General features: G+C 54.1%; 1 protein-coding gene across 2 annotated transcripts in view; it reads right to left on the bottom strand.

Moving 5' to 3' along the window:
* The window catches only part of LOC130293820 (trichohyalin-like), a 117,883-nt gene that overhangs the window by 47,365 nt on the left and 56,995 nt on the right, over positions 1–13,523 (bottom strand). The gene's annotated exons all lie outside the window — the stretch shown is intronic.

Here is a 13,523-nt window from a genome sequence, read left to right as displayed (position 1 = left end):
TCCTTATCGGATGGAATAAACTACCGGTCACTGATCTGACAGCGTGTACGTGTATAATATATAATCTACAGAATATTACAGGGCCCCTCACAGCTACAAAGAGCGGCTAATCCCCCCCGGGGACCCATCATGTCCTTTCACTACACAGTCAGCCATCTATGACCGGTGCAATGCCTTATCTCCCCTGTGGAGGCGCTGTAGGGAACTAGATCCCATCCTGACAGGTTCCATCACAGATCAGCTGATCGCTGGGGTCTGAGCCGCATAACAACCGGTGATCAGCTTATTTTTAGGGATAATTCTAACAAAAATGGTTGTCTAAAGCAGAGGACCCCTTTAACAGGTCACATGTTTCCATCCTGTTGATGACGCTCTCGAGCAGCACAATGGACGACAATAGATCTGAACCTTTGTTTATATCTGTGCTGGTTTGGGTAGGTGCAGTGTCGTCTGTATAACAAGTACACACTAAGTCAGTGTTTTCCAACCAGGGTGCCTCCAGCTGTTGCAAAACTACAACTCCCAGCAAGCTCGGCCAGCCAACGACATGCTGGAAGTTGTTGTTTTGCAACAGTTGAAGGACCCTCTTCCTACGGCAGTGCATCCAAACTAGGGTGCCTCCAGCTGTTGCAAAACTACAACTCCTAGCATGCATGAACAGCCAATGGCAGTATTTCCCAACCAGGGTGCCTCCAGCTGTTTCATAACTACAACTCCCAGCATGCTCAGACAGCCAACAACATGCTGGAAGTTGTAGTTTGGCAACAGCTCAAGGACCCTTTTCCTACGGCAGCGTTTCCCAACCAGGGTGCCTCCAGCTGTTGCAGAACTACAACTCCCAGCATGCTCAGACAGCCAACGACATGCTTGGAGTTGTAGTTTTGCAAAGGCTCCTTTTCCTACGACAGTGCTTCCCTACTAGGGTGCCTCCAGCTATTGCAAAACTACAACTCTCAGCATGACCCTGGTTGGAAAACACTGCACTAAGTAGTTCAGTAAATAAAAAAAATAAAAAATAAAAATATTATATATATATATATATATTTATTATTATTATTATTTTTTTTTTATTCAATTATAAACAAATTCACACAGAATTCTCCCCTAAAAAAATATATATATATTAAGGGAGAATTCTGTGTAAATTTGTTTATAATTGAAAAAAAAAAATATATAATAATAATAATAATTATATATATCCACACACACCAAACCCCATTTCTGAGTATTCTGGCGTCATGAACAGTTCGCCGGCGCCCTCTAGTGGGCGTCTCACACTTTCATGACACAATTTACGTTTTTTTCTGACGTCTTAAGGTTTCGGTTTCCTTTTTTGTGGGCATTTTATCACCCAGAACGGTGTCAGAAGAGAAGAGGCGGCAGGACGCCGCGCTGTGGTCCTAACCAACCGAAACGCGGACGAGCGCAAAGGGCAAAGCCCATCCCACAGTCAGCTGCTGAACTAACGCAACGTACGCTGCCCGCGAATAGAATGTTCTAGCCTTCATCTATCTCAGGTCTATATGATCATCTGACAGGCCCAAAGCCTGAGGCTGCACTACTGAGAGCTTGGGCAGGTGCAGGGTTGTCATGGAGACCTCCCGAGGGTTATATATCCATCAGAATTATATACAGATGGCAGAGATTGAGGACTTACATCACCATCATGGCCGACAAGAAGGTCTCCACAGCAACGCTGCACCCTGAAGAAAGGCCCATGAGGTCATCACAATCTCTCAGTAGTGCAGCCTCACGCTTAAAGGGGTACTCCGGTGAAATGTTTTTTTTCTTAAAATCAATTGGTGCCAGAAAGTTCTACAGATTTGTAAATTACTTTTTTATAAATATCTTAATCCTTCCAGTACTTATCAGCTGCTGTATGCTCCACAGGAAGTTGTGTAGTTCTTTCCAGTCTGACCACAGTGCTCTCTGCTGCCACCTCTGTCCGTGTCAGGAACGGTCCAGAGCAGGAGAGGTTTGCTGTGGGGATTTGCTTCCAATTTGGACAGTTCCTGAGACAGACAGAGGTGTCAGCAGAGAGCACTGTGGTCAAAAAGAACTACACAACTTCCTGTGGAGCATACAGCAGCTGATAAGTACTGGAAGGATTAAGATTTTTATATAGAAGTCATTTACAAATCTGTAGAACTTTCTGGCACCAGTGGATTTAAAATAATAATAATAATTCCACCGGAGTACCCCTTTAATGCCTCTAGTACTAAGTGATCAGCGTCGTTTTTAATAAGCAGGAAAGGCGCCTCTGACTGGGGATTTTCTTTAGTGAAGAGGACGCGGTACCTCAGAGCGTCTCGCACTCCTACTGGCGACGTCTCCGGTGACATCACGTTTCCTGTTTGTTCGTAGCAGCTGAAAGGTCCAACCCCCCCATGGGGGATTTTAGAGCGACCTTTCTGATCTGCAGGAGGTGCATATATTTATTATGACATAGAGAGTCCGATCGTGACGGCGTAAAACGAAAGCGAAACGCTGCATAACGTTCCGTGTGACGGACCGGAAAGTCCCTGGTGTATCCTGTACGATTTGTCCATGGAGGTCATCCGGCATTCCTTATATATTCTCTGCGGGGAAATCTGATACAGAAAAGTGTGTTTCTCAACCAGGGGGCCTCCAGCTGTTGCAATACTACAACTCCAAGTATCCCTGGACAGCCAAAGACATGCTGAGAGTTGTAGTTTTGCAAAGTTTCCTTTTCTTATGACAGTGCTTCCCAATCAGGGTGCCTCCAGCTGCTGCAAAACTACAACTCCCAGCATGCCCGGACAGCCAATGCTGGGAGTTGTAGTTTTGCAAAGGCTCCTTCTTTTACAGCAGTGTTTCCCAACCAGTGTGCCTCCAGTTGTTGGAAAACTACAACTCCCAGCAATCATGAAAATGGAGGTAAATTGTTCCCACAAATCAATGGAGCATCAGTCACATGCTCAACCACAGATTTTTCTGTGACAAGTCACTTGCTGCAGCGTTTTTGCGCAGATTCCATACCGTAACCGCGTTGAGTTGCCAGGACATGGAGCAGCCTCATTGTCTAATGTGTATCCAAACCCAGGGTAACAAGGAGTGTAAAAAGGCGCAACGTCTGGAGTGAAAATCTGTTCAATAAAGTAGGCAACGGATCCAGCAGACTCTATCAAAACTCCATGAAGTGCCGGACAAGGCTCAGCAGCCGGAGCACCGACGCGTTTCTGGTGCCTTAACACCCTTAATCATGAATAGTCATGATGAGGAGTGCTTAGGCGCCAGAAACATGTCCTGGGATCAAGGATATGGGATCTGTGCAGTAGTCAGAGAACTACTTTGTAGGGTGAACTGGTTCAATGCCGGGGTCCCCCAGAGTAGGGTCCCCCAGAGTAGGGTCCGCTATTAGGGACCCCCAGAGTAGGGTCCCCCCAGAGTGGGGTCCCCCAGAGTAGGGTCCCCCAGAGTAGGGTCCCCCCAGAGTAGGGTCCGCTATTAGGGACCCCCAGAGTAGGGGACCCCCAGAGTGGGGTCCTCCAGAGTAGGGTCCGCTATTAGGGTCCCCCAGAGTAGGGTCCGCTATTAGGGTCCCCCAGAGTAGGGTCCCCCCAGAGTGGGGTCCTCCAGAGTAGGGTCCGCTATTAGGGTCCCCCAGAGTAGGGTCCGCTATTAGGGACCCCCAGAGTAGGGGACCCCCAGAGTGGGGTCCTCCAGAGTAGGGTCCGCTATTAGGGTCCCCCAGAGTAGGGTCCGCTATTAGGGCCCCCCAGAGTAGGGTCCTCCAGAGTAGGGTCTGCTAATAGGGACCCCCAGAGTAGGGTCCTCCAGAGTAGGGTCCCTCCAGAGTAGGGTCCCCCCAGAGTAGGGTCCGCTATTAGGGTCCCCCAGACTAAGTCTTCCAGACTAGGGTCCTCCAGAGTGGGGTCCGCTATTAGGGCCCCCCAGAGTAGGGTCCTCCAGAGTGGGGTCCGCTATTAGGGACCCCATGACTTTTGTTCTGGGTGGTGGATTCCTCATCCCCCTTTTATGATTTCTGTAATCTATAATCTGGTGAAATGTGACAATACGAAGCCGCGACGCTCCGGTCTCACCACTTCCAGCAGAAAAGAACATTAAATCAAGTTCCGCAACCGTGAGTCACGATTCTGGTTAACCTCAGTGGTTATGCTGCGGCCGCTGTGAATTGGCAGATAAGACGGATTTTACAAAGGACCAAAGGGAGAAGGAAAAAAAACACGTTAAATAGTGACCAGAAAATGATGGGTATTTTTTTATCGTTTTATAACTACATATGTCTCGGGCGCTGTTCACACTGTAAATAAAATACGGGCTTCATGTTTTTACGAGTGTATTTACAGCCCCTATTTTCGTCTGTAAGTAAAACAGAATCAGCCTTTTTTTGCCAATTATTGCGGCAGATATATGTGTAAACATTTCGGCCTTTATATTTTTTTACACATAGTCCATTCCTGTGAGAGGACGGGATCTCCAAAAACTCAGGACGCGCTGGTCTCATCTATGAATAAAGACGACACGTGGATCCTGCGCGCCGTCACCATCGGAATAATTATAGGAGAATTTTACAATTTCACATTTACATTGATACCAGTCGCAGACACCAGGTGGCGCTGCAATCACATTCAGGATATTGCTATTTATAAGAATACCGCAGAGGGTTAAATGGCGGTCACTACAGCGACAGGTGCCCCCGTTGGCCTAAGTGCTGTAGCTGCATCTGATTCGTCATTTCCCTGTATAGGGGGCTTCTTGTTCTATGTAAGAAGATTTCTGAACCTGTTCTACTTATTATTAAGACAGAAATGTTACTGTTCACTGACTGCAAGCAGAGATCTTATAAATAGTTTAAGACTGAAACACTTAGATTTCCCACAGCTGAGGGTTTGTTGCCATTGCATCCCATGTGAGGAGCCCGACATATCAGCAGACCAAATCTTTCTCCTAGTCTGATAGTTCGCTACAATGTATCAGCTGAAACGTTATAAAAGATAAAACGGAGACCCGTCCTCGATACCGCCATATAGTGCAGAGCCGGGGCCCCCGTGCCCCTCATCAGAATCACAGCCGGGATTATTAGTCTAGGAGAAGATCCCCCGATACACCTCTGACCCCCGCATAGGAGGGAGAGGTTCAGTCTGAGATGAGCCCCCGATACACCTCGGACCCCCGCATAGGAGGGAGAGGTTCAGGCCAGGAGACGAGCCCCCGATACACTTGGGACCCCCGCACAGAGGGGAGAGGTTCAGTCTATGAGATGAGCCCCCGATACATCTCGGACCCCCGCACAGGAGGGAGAGGTTCAGGCTAGGAGACGAGCCCCCGATACACCTCGGACCCCCACACAGCAGAGAGAGGTTCAGTCTAGGAGACGAGCCCCCAATGCACCCCGGACCCCCGCACAGAGGGGAGAGGTTCAATCTATGAGATGAGCCCCCGATACACCTTGGACCCCCGCACAGGAGGGAGAGGTTCAGTATATGAGACGAGCCCCCGATACACCTCGGGACTGGAGGAACAGGAAGAGGAGGAGCGGAGGCCATGGAGGAACAGGAAGAGGAGGAGCGGAGGCCATGGAGGAACAGGAAGAGGAGGAGCGGAGGCCATGGAGGAACAGGAAGAGGAGGAGCGGAGGCCATGGAGGAACAGGAAGAGGAGGAGCGGAGGCCATGGAGGAACAGGAAGAGGAGGAGCGGAGGCCATGGAGGAACAGGAAGAGGAGGAGCGGAGGCCATGGAGGAACAGGAAGAGGAGGAGCGGAGGCCATGGAGGAACAGGAAGAGGAGGAGCGGAGGCCATGGAGGAACAGGAAGAGGAGCGAAGGGTCTGGAGGAACAGGAAGAGGAGCGGAGGGTCTGGAGGAACAGGAAGAGGAGCAGAGGGTCTGGAGGAACAGGAAGAGGAGCAGAGGGTCTGGAAGGACAGGAAGAGGAGGGAGAGTCTTTAGGAACAGGAAGAGGAGCGAAGGGTCTGGAGGAACAGGAAGAGGAGCAGAGGTTCTGGAGGAAGAGGAGTGGAGGGTCTGGAGGAACAGGAAGAGGAGCGGAGGGTCTGGAGGAACGGGAAGAGGAGCGGAGGGTCTAGAGGAACGGGAAGAGGAGCGGAGGGTCTGGAGGAACGGGAAGAGGAGCGGAGGGTCTGGAGGAACGGGAAGAGGAGCGGAGGGTCTGGAGGAACGGGAAGAGGAGCGGAGGGTCTGGAGGAACAGGAAGAGGAGCAGAGGGTCTGGAGGAAGAGGAGTGGAGGGTCTGGAGGAACAGGAAGAGGAGCAGAGGGTCTGGAGGAAGAGGAGTGGAGGGTCTGGAGGAACAGGAAGAGGAGCGGAGGGTCTGGAGGAACGGGAAGAGGAGCGGAGGGTCTAGAGGAACGGGAAGAGGAGCGGAGGGTCTGGAGGAACGGGAAGAGGAGCGGAGGGTCTGGAGGAACGGGAAGAGGAGCGGAGGGTCTGGAGGAAGAGGAGCAGAGGGTCTGGAGGAAGAGGAGCGGAGGGTCTGGAGGAAGAGGAGCGGAGGGTCTGGAGGAAGAGGAGCGGAGGGTCTGGAGGAAGAGGAGCGGAGGGTCTGGAGGAAGAGGAGCGGAAGGTCTGCAGGAACGGGAAGAGGAGCGGAGGGTCTGGAGGAACGGGAAGAGGAGCGGAGGGTCTGGAGGAACGGGAAGAGGAGCGGAGGGTCTGGAGGAACGGGAAGAGGAGCGGAGGGTCTGGAGGAACGGGAAGAGGAGCGGAGGGTCTGGAGGAACGGGAAGAGGAGCGGAGGGTCTGGAGGAACGGGAAGAGGAGCGGAGGGTCTGGAGGAACGGGAAGAGGAGCGGAGGGTCTGGAGGAACGGGAAGAGGAGCGGAGGGTCTGGAGGAACGGGAAGAGGAGCGGAGGGTCTGGAGGAACGGGAAGAGGAGCGGAGGGTCTGGAGGAACGGGAAGAGGAGCGCAGGGTCTGGAGGAACGGGAAGAGGAGCGCAGGGTCTGGAGGAACGGGAAGAGGAGCGGAGGGTCTGGAGGAACAGGAAGAGGAGCGGAGGGTCTGGAGGAACAGGAAGAGGAGCGGAGGGTATGGAGGAACGGGAATAGGAGGAGCGGAGGGTTTGGAGGAACGGGAAGAGGAGCGGAGGGTCTGGAGGAACAGGAAGAGGAGCGGAGGGTCTGGAGGAACAGGAAGAGGAGCGGAGGGTCTGGAGGAACAGGAAGAGGAGCGGAGGGTCTGGAGGAACGGGAATAGGAGCGGAGGGTCTGGAGGAACAGGAAGAGGAGCGGAGGGTCTGGAGGAACAGGAAGAGGAGCGGATGGTCTGGAGGAACAGGAAGAGAAGCGGAGGGTCTGGAGGAACAGGAAGAGAAGCAGAGGGTCTGGTGGAACAGGAAGAGGAGCGGAGGGTCTGGTGGAACAGGAAGAGGAGCGGAGGGTCTGGAGGAAGAGGAGTGGAGGGTCTGGTGGAACAGGAAGAGGAGCAGAGGGTCTGGTGGAACAGGAAGAGGAGCGGAGGGTCTGGTGGAACAGGAAGAGGAGCGGAGGGTCTGGTGGAACAGGAAGAGGAGCGGAGGGTCTGGAGGAAGAGGAGCGGAGGGTCTGGTGGAACAGGAAGAGGAGCGGAGGGTCTGGTGGAACAGGTACAGGAGCGGAGGGTCTGGTGGAACAGGTACAGGAGCGGAGGGTCTGGAGGAAGAGGAGCGGAGGGTCTGGTGGAACAGGAAGAGGAGCGGAGGGTCTGGTGGAACAGGAAGAGGAGCGGAGGGTCTGGTGGAACAGGAAGAGGAGCGGAGGGTCTGGTGGAACAGGAAGAGGAGCGGAGGGTCTGGAGGAAGTGGAGTGGAGGGTCTGGTGGAAAGGGAAGGGGAGCGGAGGGTCTGGTGGAAGAGGAGCGGAGGGTCTGGTGGAACAGGTACAGGAGCGGAGGCCATGGAGGAACACTTAGGTCTAAAGCTTTTATTAACAGAGACAACTGGAAATGAGGCCCCTATTACCCAATTACTAGGCCCTACTTTCCTGTGGAGTCGGCCCATATGATGAATGAACAGACACTTGTCCATCGGTCGCACATCTTCATTTGTAATAAAGGATGTGGGACCCCAAATAACCCAGCGATCAGCCCGTCCACAGGAAGAGGAGGAGCGGAGGCCATGGAGGAACAGGAAGAGGAGGAGCGGAGGCCATGGAGGAACAGTAAGAGGAGGAGCGGAGGCCATGGAGGAACAGGAAGAGGAGGAGCGGAGGCCATGGAGGAACAGGAAGAGGAGGAGCGGAGGCCATGGAGGAACAGGAAGAGGAGGAGCGGAGGCCATGGAGGAACAGGAAGAGGAGGAGCGGAGGCCATGGAGGAATAGGAAGAGGAGGAGCGGAGGCCATGGAGGAACAGGAAGAGGAGCGAAGGGTCTGGAGGAACAGGAAGAGGAGCGGAGGGTCTGGAGGAACGGGAAGAGGAGCGCAGGGTCTGGAGGAACGGGAAGAGGAGCGCAGGGTCTGGAGGAACGGGAAGAGGAGCGGAGGGTCTGGAGGAACGGGAAGAGGAGCGGAGGGTCTGGAGGAACGGGAAGAGGAGCGGAGGGTCTGGAGGAACAGGAAGAGGAGCGGAGGGTCTGGAGGAACGGGAATAGGAGGAGCGGAGGGTCTGGAGGAATGGGAAGAGGAGCGGAGGGTCTGGAGGAACAGGAAGAGGAGCGGAGGGTCTGGAGGAACAGGAAGAGGAGCGGAGGGTCTGGAGGAACAGGAAGAGGAGCGGAGGGTCTGGAGGAACAGGAAGAGGAGCGGAGGGTCTGGAGGAACGGGAATAGGAGCGGAGGGTCTGGAGGAACAGGAAGAGGAGCGGAGGGTCTGGAGGAACAGGAAGAGGAGCGGAGGGTCTGGAGGAACAGGAAGAGAAGCGGAGGGTCTGGAGGAACAGGAAGAGGAGCGGAGGGTCTGGTGGAACAGGAAGAGGAGCGGAGGGTCTGGAGGAAGAGGAGCGGAGGGTCTGGTGGAACAGGAAGAGGAGCAGAGGGTCTGGTGGAACAGGAAGAGGAGCGGAGGGTCTGGTGGAACAGGAAGAGGAGCGGAGGGTCTGGTGGAACAGGAAGAGGAGCGGAGGGTCTGGTGGAACAGGAAGAGGAGCGGAGGGTCTGGTGGAACAGGAAGAGGAGCGGAGGGTCTGGTGGAACAGGTACAGGAGCGGAGGGTCTGGAGGAAGAGGAGCGGAGGGTCTGGTGGAACAGGAAGAGGAGCGGAGGGTCTGGTGGAACAGGAAGAGGAGCGGAGGGTCTGGTGGAACAGGAAGAGGAGCGGAGGGTCTGGAGGAAGAGGAGTGGAGGGTCTGGTGGAACAGGAAGGGGAGCGGAGGGTCTGGTGGAACAGGAAGAGGAGCGGAGGGTCTGGAGGAAGAGGAGCGGAGGGTCTGGTGGAACAGGATGAGGAGCGGAGGGTCTGGTGGAACAGGAAGAGGAGCGGAGGGTCTGGAGGAAGAGGAGCGGAGGGTCTGGTGGAACAGGAAGAGGAGCGGAGGGTCTGGTGGAACAGGTACAGGAGCGGAGGGTCTGGAGGAAGAGGAGCGGAGGGTCTGGTGGAAGAGGAGCGGAGGGTCTGGTGGAACAGGTACAGGAGCGGAGGCCATGGAGGAACACTTAGGTCTAAAGCTTTTATTAACAGAGACAACTGGAAATGAGGCCCCTATTACCCAATTACTAGGCCCTACTTTCCTGTGGAGTCGGCCCATATGATGAATGAACAGACACTTGTCCATCGGTCGCACATCTTCATTTGTAATAAAGGATGTGGGACCCCAAATAACCCAGCGATCAGCCCGTCCACAGGAAGAGGAGGAGCGGAGGCCATGGAGGAACAGGAAGAGGAGGAGCGGAGGCCATGGAGGAACAGGAAGAGGAGGAGCGGAGGCCATGGAGGAACAGGAAGAGGAGGAGCGGAGGCCATGGAGGAACAGGAAGAGGAGGAGCGGAGGCCATGGAGGAACAGGAAGAGGAGGAGCGGAGGCCATGGAGGAACAGGAAGAGGAGCGAAGGGTCTGGAGGAACAGGAAGAGGAGGAGCGGAGGCCATGGAGGAACAGGAAGAGGAGCGAAGGGTCTGGAGGAACAGGAAGAGGAGCGGAGGGTCTGGAGGAACGGGAAGAGGAGCGGAGGGTCTGGAGGAACGGGAAGAGGAGCGGAGGGTCTGGAGGAACGGGAAGAGGAGCGGAGGGTCTGGAGGAACGGGAAGAGGAGCGCAGGGTCTGGAGGAACGGGAAGAGGAGCGGAGGGTCTGGAGGAACGGGAAGAGGAGCGGAGGGTCTGGTGGAAGAGGAGCGGAGGGTCTGGTGGAACAGGAAGAGGAGCGGAGGGTCTGGTGGAAGAGGAGCGGAGGGTCTGGAGGAAGAGGAGCGGAGGGTCTGGAGGAAGAGGAGCGGAGGGTCTGGAGGAAGAGGAGCGGAGGGTCTGGTGGAACAGGAAGAGGAGCGGAGGGTCTGGTGGAACAGGAAGAGGAGCGGAGGGTCTGGTGGAACAGGAAGAGGAGCGGAGGGTCTGGTGGAACAGGAAGAGGAGCGGAGGGTCTGGAGGAAGAGGAGCGGAGGGTCTGGTGGAACAGGAAGAGGAGCGGAGGGTCTGGTGGAACAGGTACAGGAGCGGAGGGTCTGGAGGAAGAGGAGCGGAGGGTCTGGTGGAACAGGAAGAGGAGCGGAGGGTCTGGAGGAACGGGAAGAGGAGCGGAGGGTCTGGTGGAAGAGGAGCGGAGGGTCTGGTGGAACAGGAAGAGGAGCGGAGGGTCTGGAGGAACGGGAAGAGGAGCGGAGGGTCTGGTGGAAGAGGAGCGGAGGGTCTGGAGGAAGAGGAGTGGAGGGTCTGGTGGAAGAGGAGCGGAGGGTCTGGTGGAACAGGTACAGGAGCGGAGGCCATGGAGGAACACTTAGGTCTAAAGCTTTTATTAACAGAGACAACTGGAAATGAGGCCCCTATTACCCAATTACTAGGCCCTACTTTCCTGTGGAGTCGGCCCATATGATGAATGAACAGACACTTGTCCATCGGTCGCACATCTTCATTTGTAATAAAGGATGTGGGACCCCAAATAACCCAGCGATCAGCCCATCCACACAAGAGTCAGATCCTTAAACATCTACTGGATCGGCCTCATATGATGGACCAGACGGCCGAGGACATGGAGGCTCCTAATAACGTCATCGGGGAATATTCTGGAACCGGTGGTAGAAATTCTGTCCTGAAGAACTTGGATGGATTCAAATCCCCGTCTATAAGATGAGTGATCCCAAACACGATGGAGATCCGAGAAGTGAGCGGACATATTGTCCAGGACAGATCCTCCTCAGAACAATGAGAGGAAACGTAACAATAAATAGTAAATGTCGTCTGTATCCCGCTATATACCAGAGAGGAGCAGAGGAAGCGCCCGGCAGACCGGCGGCCTCTCACCGCATCACCGGATACTTATAGCTGAGAAGCATTTGTTATGCTTCAGGTTATAATAAAATCCGCTATATCACTACCATATCACTGCCATATCCCCGCCATATCACCATCACCGCCATATCACCATCACTACCATACCACCGCCATATCACCATCACCGCCATATCACCAATACTGCCATATCACCATCACTGCCATATCACCGCCATATCACCGCCATATCACCATCACCGCCATATCAACGCCATATCACCGTCACCACCATATGACCGTCATATCACCATCACGCCATATCACCGCCATACCGCCATACCACCATCACCGCCATACCACCATCACTGCCATACCACCATCACCGCCATACCACCATCACCGCCATATCACCATCACCGCCATATCACCATCACCGCCATATCACCGCCATACCACCATCACCGCCATATCACCATCACCGCCATATCACCATCACCGCCATATCACCATCACCGCCATATCACCATCACCACCATATCACCGCCATACCACCATCACCGCCAAATCACCGCCATATCTGCTGAAGTCTCTGAACAGCACAAGACGCACGAGTCTGACAGCACACTGGTCATATAACGTGTCTGTGCACAGGAGAGGCGCCATTGCGGCTCCTACATCAGCAATAGCTCCAACAATGAGGCTTTGATGGTCCAAACAGCCAATCAGAAGACGGCGCAAACAACCGAACAATATCTGATCACATGACACTTATACGGAAATGTTATTCACTATAAATGTTACCTCAAACGTGGCTGCGTCCCTATTAGGGTCGCCACCTTTCTTGCAAAAAAATACCGGCCATGCTAATTTGCATAAATATTATATATGCGTGACATCACAGGATACACATATGTGGGGGGAATCTTGTCCTATTCTGACCCCTATAACTTTTTGTTTTCTCCCAATTTCAGGCTTTTATGAGGGTCATTTTTTGCGCCCCGATCTTTAGTTTTTAACAGGACCATTTTGTTTTTTTGGGGGATTTTTTTATCATTTTTTTTATTCAATTCAGGAGTTGCAGTTAGGGGGGGGGTTGGGGTGCTCTCTGCACTTGGGGAGGGGGGTGCTCTGCCCTTGGGGAGGGGGTGCTCTGCCCTTGGGGAGGGGGTGCTCTGCCCTTGGGGAGGGGGAGTGCTCTGCCCTTGGGGAGGGGGTGCTCTGCCCTTGGGGAGGGGGTGCTCTGCCCTTGGGGATTGGAGGGGGTGCTCTGCCCTTGGGGAGGGGGGGGGGTGCTCTGCCCTTGGGAAGGGGGAGTGCTCTGCCCTTGGTGAGGGTGCTGGTTTACATGGCGTTCCCGCTACGTTTCAAAGGCTAATGGATATTGTGCTCCGGTCACATGGTCGGTATGCCTCAGCTTGTCACTACCCAACAGGTGAAGACCTTCCTAGGAATGGTGGGTTACTATATGAGGTTCATCCCCCATTTTGCTACGGTGGCTGCGCCCATAATAGACTTCCTGAAGGGACACAACTCCGTCATGGTGCATTGGAACGAACAGGCAGAGCAGGCGTTTTCCGCTTTGAAGTCGCCGTATATGGGTCTCCGGTGTTGGTGGGGGAATTAGTGGTACAGTCGGATGCCTCTGAGGTAGGTCTCGGTGCTGTACTCTCCCAGCAAGTCAATGGGGAGAATCATCCCGTTGTATCTCAGCTGCAAACTGACCCCGGCCGAGACCAGGTATAGGATAGTGGAGAGAGAGTGTCTGGCCATTCAGTGGGCACTCGAGTCTCTCCGCCATTATCTGTTGGGCAGGAAGTATCATCTCGTGACGGATCATTCCCCCCTGAAGTGGATGTGCCAGGCCAAAAATGCCAGGGTCACCAGGTGGTTTCTGTGGCTACAGAATTTTAAGTTCAAGGCTGAACGCAGAGCGGGTCGTTCTCTAGGCAACTCCGATATCACAAGTCCACTGTTGCACAAGTGTTCACCCCCTCAGGTTTGAACAAGGGGGGGGGGGTATTTGAGAAGGTGAAGGGCATGGTGGGTGATGGGCGATGTGTGTCCCCGAGGCTTCTGGCTTTGGTGAATTAAGAGTCAATATTATTCAGTGTCTGTGCTGCGATGCAGACTGAGACAATGGCTGTAGTATGGCTGGAAGGCCAATCCGGGACGGCTCTTACTG

Source organism: Hyla sarda, chromosome 10 (genome assembly GCF_029499605.1).
Source record: "Hyla sarda isolate aHylSar1 chromosome 10, aHylSar1.hap1, whole genome shotgun sequence".
In the NCBI taxonomy this organism is placed as follows: Eukaryota; Metazoa; Chordata; class Amphibia; order Anura; family Hylidae; genus Hyla; species Hyla sarda.
This window is presented reverse-complemented; position numbering and strand designations above follow the sequence as displayed.